The following is a 6,143-nucleotide window of genomic DNA, read 5'->3' as shown; positions in this document are numbered from 1 at the left end:
TTAAAATAGTGTGGAAGTACTGACAAATACCACTGCTACTCTTCCTGGCTCTATTTTCTGCAGGTAATATATTCTTAAATAACACTGTGCAGGGGGCTTCGCAGTGGAGACGACACCTTCAACATTTGTTTCCTGTATCTGGGCTTTGAAACTCACCTGCCTTCCTCTCCTGCTCCTTCCCGGAGCTGGTGCCACGTGACGTCACTGGACGGCACCGGAACAAGTCGACTGAACAGCTGGGGCTGCTGAAGCAGCACACCAAAGGGGGAGGGGCACTCTTGGTAAGATTTTGATTTCCTGAGCTCAGGTCTGTTTTATAGAGAAAAAGTGTTAGGCCCTTCCCATCCCGGCCTGTTTCTTCCAGCTTCACCCAGCTGAACTATGCAGGATTTTTGATGTCAAAAGAGTGGTGCTATTTCAGGGTCGGCTAGGCTAGGTGCCTCTAGTGCCGCCTCACGTGGAACTCCCTCCTAATTTGATATTTATATTCTGCCTTTCGTAACACTTCAATACGTACTCTCAGTATTTCCCAGAAGGCTTGTGGCTGGAGCAGAGCGCACCCCCTTCTTTCGTAGTATTGGCTTTGGGCCTTGCGCTGGCAGGATTTTGAAGCTGTAGGCGACCACTTAATTTCCCTGATAGAAGTGCCGGGCCTATGTGTTCTGCATTTGCGTCCAAGATTGGGCAGTCTCTCACAATGTTGTTTCTGTGTAGGGATCCGTAGCAGTTCAGTTTGCTCTGTTTTCCAACTTGCACCTCCCGATAGGAGAGTTTGTGTTCCAGGGAAGCGATTCTCAATCATTCGTGACTACTGTAGCTCTTTCGTGAGTTTTAGATGTCTTGTATATCCCTGGGGTTGCAAATATTTAAAATTCACAGCAAATAGCCCCTATTCAAAAAGGTGCATACGTGTTAAAACACCAAAATGCGTAATATTTAGTGCAGACCTCATTATTTTCAGTGGGGCCTGATCTCTAATAATGCACATTTTGGCACGTTAACACTTAACAGACCTTTTTGAATAGGAGCCTATATTTGGTCCTTTCCCAGCCCCTACTTTCCCTATCTGTGGTGAGGTCTGGATGATGCGGGTGCCCCAAGGCATAGGCCCAATGCCGAGGCCCAGACTACAGGCCGGGTCCCGACATTGAGGCCCAGGCCCATGGGTTAGGACCCATAGCTGGGGCCTCAGCCTATGCCCAAGCCATACATCAAAATGGCACCCTCCGCTCAGGAGGAAGATGATGGAGAGACACATCTGGCACATCCTCCAAGCAAAGGGTGCCATTTTGAAGAGGATCATCAATGGAAAAAGGCATCTGGAGGCCTGGTCCCTGGTCTAGGCCAAGGACCCTGCGACAGAACACAGTATCCGGGTTGGGCCTTAGCATTAGGCCTTTTGGCCGGCCGCACTGTTGGAACGCCCCACAGATGGGTTAAGTGGCAACTGGGGAAGTTCCTGGCCTCGTCAATTATTCAGGGGTGGCCTCTGGGCTGGGCCCTGGCATTGGAATCTGGTGTGGAGGTTGGGTCCCTGTCACTGATGCCTGAGGGTTTTTCCCCCCATTTTATTTTCAACCGAAACACAAAAAAACCACAACAAAATCTCATTGACTTTTTTTATCATTTCATTTTGAAAACACAAAACAAAATAGGATATGTTTCATTTCCCATTTCATTTCAAATGAATGCACATCCCTATTCTCAATTGACATTTAATAGCCAAATAACACATTCACCCCTCAAATACTGATACTGCTGAATTCAGGCCAAGCCTAGCAGGAAGAAACATCAGTTCTGCGTATCCCATGGTGCTGATGTAGCTAAAGGATACATTTCTTGTGATGCTTTGTTGTCTCTTCACGATAAATTGGCACTAGTTTGAAACCCCAAGGAGGAATACAGGGCACAGTGACAGGGAACGAATGAGTGCCAGACAATCCATTTTTTTTTGGGGGGGGGGGGGGGGGGGGGGGGGTTCAAATGGTTTATTAACTTTAACCACACATTACATAGCAAATAGAATTACATGCATCAAACTTTGGTACATTACATTATGTTCCTTCCAGACTTTTTCCCCTTCCCCCCTCCTGTTTATGTTATGGGGAGAAGACAAGTGACACAAGCCTTCTGGGACTAGGGAAATACTTACGAGTACCTAAATGGAATCCACTGGTTATTCCCAGATAGCAGTCCTAGAGGCCCACATCTCAAACACAGTTTTAAAGTTCACTTTCCTTGATGGTAATTCACTTTGATCTCCAGGATTCCTGAACCCGGGGGAAAACAAGTCTTTTAGGTCCTGTGCGTTGCAGTGATGAGTGCGGAGTTATCTACATAGCAGGAACACCCGAAAAACCGATTTGGTTTCCAGCAATGCTTTTACTGAATTGATGTGCAGTGATGAAATTATCTTTGCAGCTGTCTCTTCAGATATAAATGTTACAGCCAAGTTTCATAATAAATGACTTCTTCGGTTTTCAAATGTATCAATGGATGCAAAAGGCAATGCACTCAAGTTCTTGATCTTTTCTCCTCTCCTTTCCCATGGTAAGGGGCAGTTGTAAGTAAATGATTTAAGTGTCCAATCAGTCACAGGTATCCTCTACTGCTCTAGCTTTCTTCTTCCACATCTGTCTTTCTCCTCAGAGTATCTGAGGAGACAATTCTTGTACTCCTCCCAAGATCAACAGCTCTGTGTGCGCTCTTGTAGCTATTCTCTTAAACGCCTTCCCCTAGTTAACAGGAAAACCAGTAAAAGTTAAAAGAAAGTTTCTTTTACACAAAAGAAAAAAGAAACCACATAAGTCCAGGAAGGAGGAAAAAACTCCCAGCTCAGAAAAACAGATATTGTGGAAAGTGATTCTTCAAAAATAAAGGAAGTCTCTCTGACCCCATATCTGTCCCAGGCCTTCCCCGTCAACACTGGTAGTCAAAATGTGCTGCCCCTGCTAGGGAAACTAAAACCTTCTACACGGTAAATTGGTGGCCAGAGGGTTATATATCAGCGGAACTCACTATTTCACATCTCCATGATTTGGACTGAAGGAGAAGCTGTGAGGTGCCAGGGTGAGAGGGCAGGGTGGGCCAAAGCTCCTGGGCACTAGGCTGTGGGAGGTGCCGGTCAACTCATGCCTGAGGGCAAAGGGAGCGCTGCCATGTCAGCTCCAGGTGGCCCTCCCTACCCACACCTTCATCCCAGCCCAGCTTGTCCTGCAGTGCAGTTCTTCCTTGTCATCTTCAACTGCAGACTGCAGCCAATGGCATGGGGCAGGATGCAAAGCAGCAGCAGTGGTAACCGCGTAGACACAGAAAGGCATCTGCTGAGCATGGAAGGCTCACAATGCTGCTGCTCTGGCTAGAGGCCAGAACCCCACTTCAGTGCCATGCTGTGCTGCCAGAATCTTGAATCCCCTTGAGCACTGCTGCTCCCAGAAAGAAAGGAAAAGGGAGGAGGAAGAGGAAGCAAGCTGCTGGATCCACACCACCAATGGCAAAGAAGACATAGGGACAGGTCTGGACTGGAAGGGAGAACACTGTAGTGACTTATTTTCTGCTGGGCCCGGTTGAAGGGGGGAGGGATGAAAGGTTGGGGGAGGGTAGTTGCTGTTCAGCAGAGGGAGGAAGAAGAGGGATACAAGGCAGGGAGAAATGGTGCTGGGCAGTTGTGAAGTGGGGAGAGAATAGAAAGGTAAACTGGAGCTTGGCAATAAGGGGGTGGGGCCAATGTAGGAAGAACTAGTGTAGAGCAGGGGGAGAGGATTAAGGCAGGGAAAACTGGTGCTGGGCAACTGGTGCTGGGCAACAGAACCAGAGAGGGGTTCAGGGCAGGGATAATCACCCATCACCATGTGCAGGGAAGTTTTCACCCCTTAGGTGGTTCACAACAGTCTGCCACTTCATTTTTTTTCTGAGGTTTTCAAACTCCTTGAGATCCTGTCCATGGCTCAACTCTTTGTTGAAATTGTATCGACCCTCACGCCAGTTAACATCATCTCAACGCGGCCTCCTTGATGTTCCCTCACAAAGGAATCTGCATTTTCTATTGCAGGTCCAATTCTTTGTAATTCCTTCCCTATGAAACAGATGCGGGCCGATACAGAAAACTTCACGGGAGAGCGGGCCCGCTCTCCTGGGTGCGCGATCCAGTAAAATAATGTATGTATGTAAATGAGGGCCCTCGGTAAAAGGAGGCGCTAGGGATACTAGCTCGTCCCTAGCACCTCCTTTTTGACAGAAGCAACGGCTGTCAGCAGGTTTGACAGCCGACGCTCAATTTAACCGGAATGACGAGGCTGGGGTGAAGAGTGGGGGAGAGGGTGCAAGCATCGGTTTGGGTAGCCTCTGCCCCGGGCTAGGCATTTGTTGAGAACTGAGGGGAGGCACTGCTGACCAGTGGCTCTTTTACCAAGCAGTGCTCTCCCAGCTTAAAAATATCCATCTGAGAATGAAGCCCGATATTAAGGGCAACAGACTGGGGCAATCTTTAACCGTATCTGTCTTGTAAGGAATGGGAGACTCTTGATGAGACCTTGGGGGGGGGGTTAAGGCTGTCAGCAGCTCGGCAGTGCTGCGCCTTGCAATCCCACCCTACCGTCACTAGATGTCGCTCTTGGCTCACCAAACTCCGCCGGCAGCCGCGCGTCTCGGAGAGTTAATGAGGGGAGATAATAAAAAGTACAAAAGGCAGCCCCTTCGGAGAGAGGGTTTGTAAGTGCCTGCGAAACATAATTTCAATTACTTGTGAATAAAAACCGGTTTGCCACAGTTAGCAAGAGGCACTCATTAGGCCTTTGGTTAAATGAAAGCCATCAAAGCCCATTAAAGGTAGCAGTAAGGAAGGACGGGGGCTGTGGCGTGCAGCTGGACAGCCAATCTCTCCGCCTCATCCTTGGTGGGGAATGCAGGTGCTGGGCTCTGATTATATTTTAATTGTATTTCTCTATGGGCCTAGAGGAAATAACTGAGAAAAAAAAAAACATATTGACGCAGTTTTTGTTTTCTATTTTCTTGTGCTAATCTGGTTTGGTTCTTTTTTTTTTTTCGTTTTCCCTCACCATCTGGAGTTTTCGCAAACCAATTAATTGGGCTGACAATGTGAATGGCAGAGTCCTGGAATGCTGGCTTTTGTTTTCCGTTGTGTAAAAGCTGGGAAAGGTGTGTAGGAGGTGCTTACAGTTTCTCAAGCTCGAAGGGAAGGCAAGGCAGAGCGTCTTGCGCAGTCGGTGACAGCCGGACGCTGCTTCTGTTCATCTGGGCCCCAGAGCCGGCGCAAGGCTAGTAGAGGCCCTGGGCCAAACTTCAGCCTGGCGCCACCCCGCGCCCTGGATTTGAGCCGCTGTCGCAGGTGGGGCGGCCAGGGAGGCGCCGAGTTTTATCTTGAAGCAGAAAGGGTACGGAGGCGCGGGGGAAGGAAGCAACGACCCTGGAGCTCCACACCACAGCGCTGCTCCGGCCTCCCGCGCATGGCTTCCACCTTCCCGCCATGCCCTGCGCCTGCTGTCACGTGCGCACGCGCTTCTCGCCTGCTGTTCTTTTGTGCCCTCGGCCTCCCGCGCATGGCTTCCACCTTCCCGCCCTGCCCTGCGCCTGCTGTCACGTGCGCACGCGTCACCTGGCACGCGCTTCTCGCCTGCTGCTCTTTTGTGCCCTCGGCCTCCCGCGCATGGCTTCCACCTTCCCGCCCTGCCCTGCGCCTGCTGTCACCTGGCACGCGCTTCTCGCCTGCTGCTCTTCTGTGCCCTCGGCCTGCCGGGCAGGCGGGTGTGACGTCGGGGCAGAGATAGGCAGGGCCGAATTGAAGGTTTTGGCGCCCCCCGTGCTGGCCCAGGGCCCTAAAGCCAGCACAAGCCGGGCCCTCTTTGGCTTGGATATTTGGCGCCTTCCAAATTCTGCGCTGTAGGCAGTTGTCTGCGCCTAAATAGGTGCCCGGCCCCTTCCCAGTTCTTGGCTGCTTCTCCCTGCCCGCCTCTTCTCTTGGGCTGCAGGGGTGAGCCCGATGGATGCTGCCCCAGTCCTGCTGCTGCCCCTCCCAGAACGGAGGTGCTTCAGGCATCCACTTAGTGCTTCCACCAGCAACTTTTAGCCACATTTCAGGATGGCTCCGATGCTGGGATTTAGGCTCATTGGCAAAGACTGGGATA

The 6,143-nt window shown here is 50.5% G+C and overlaps 1 long non-coding RNA gene across 1 annotated transcript; it reads right to left on the bottom strand.

Moving 5' to 3' along the window:
- Positions 1-1,961: 1,961 nt before the first annotated feature.
- Positions 1,962-5,538, bottom strand: LOC115087104. Its single transcript, XR_003855443.1, has 2 exons — positions 5,177-5,538; positions 1,962-2,735 (listed from the first exon to the last, which is right to left on the bottom strand). It is a non-coding gene; the product is annotated as an uncharacterized LOC115087104 (long non-coding RNA).
- Between the last annotated feature and the right edge of the window lie 605 nt (positions 5,539-6,143).

The sequence above is a fragment of the Rhinatrema bivittatum genome, chromosome 1 (genome assembly GCF_901001135.1).
Source record: "Rhinatrema bivittatum chromosome 1, aRhiBiv1.1, whole genome shotgun sequence".
Classification (NCBI taxonomy): Eukaryota; Metazoa; Chordata; class Amphibia; order Gymnophiona; family Rhinatrematidae; genus Rhinatrema; species Rhinatrema bivittatum.
This window is presented reverse-complemented; position numbering and strand designations above follow the sequence as displayed.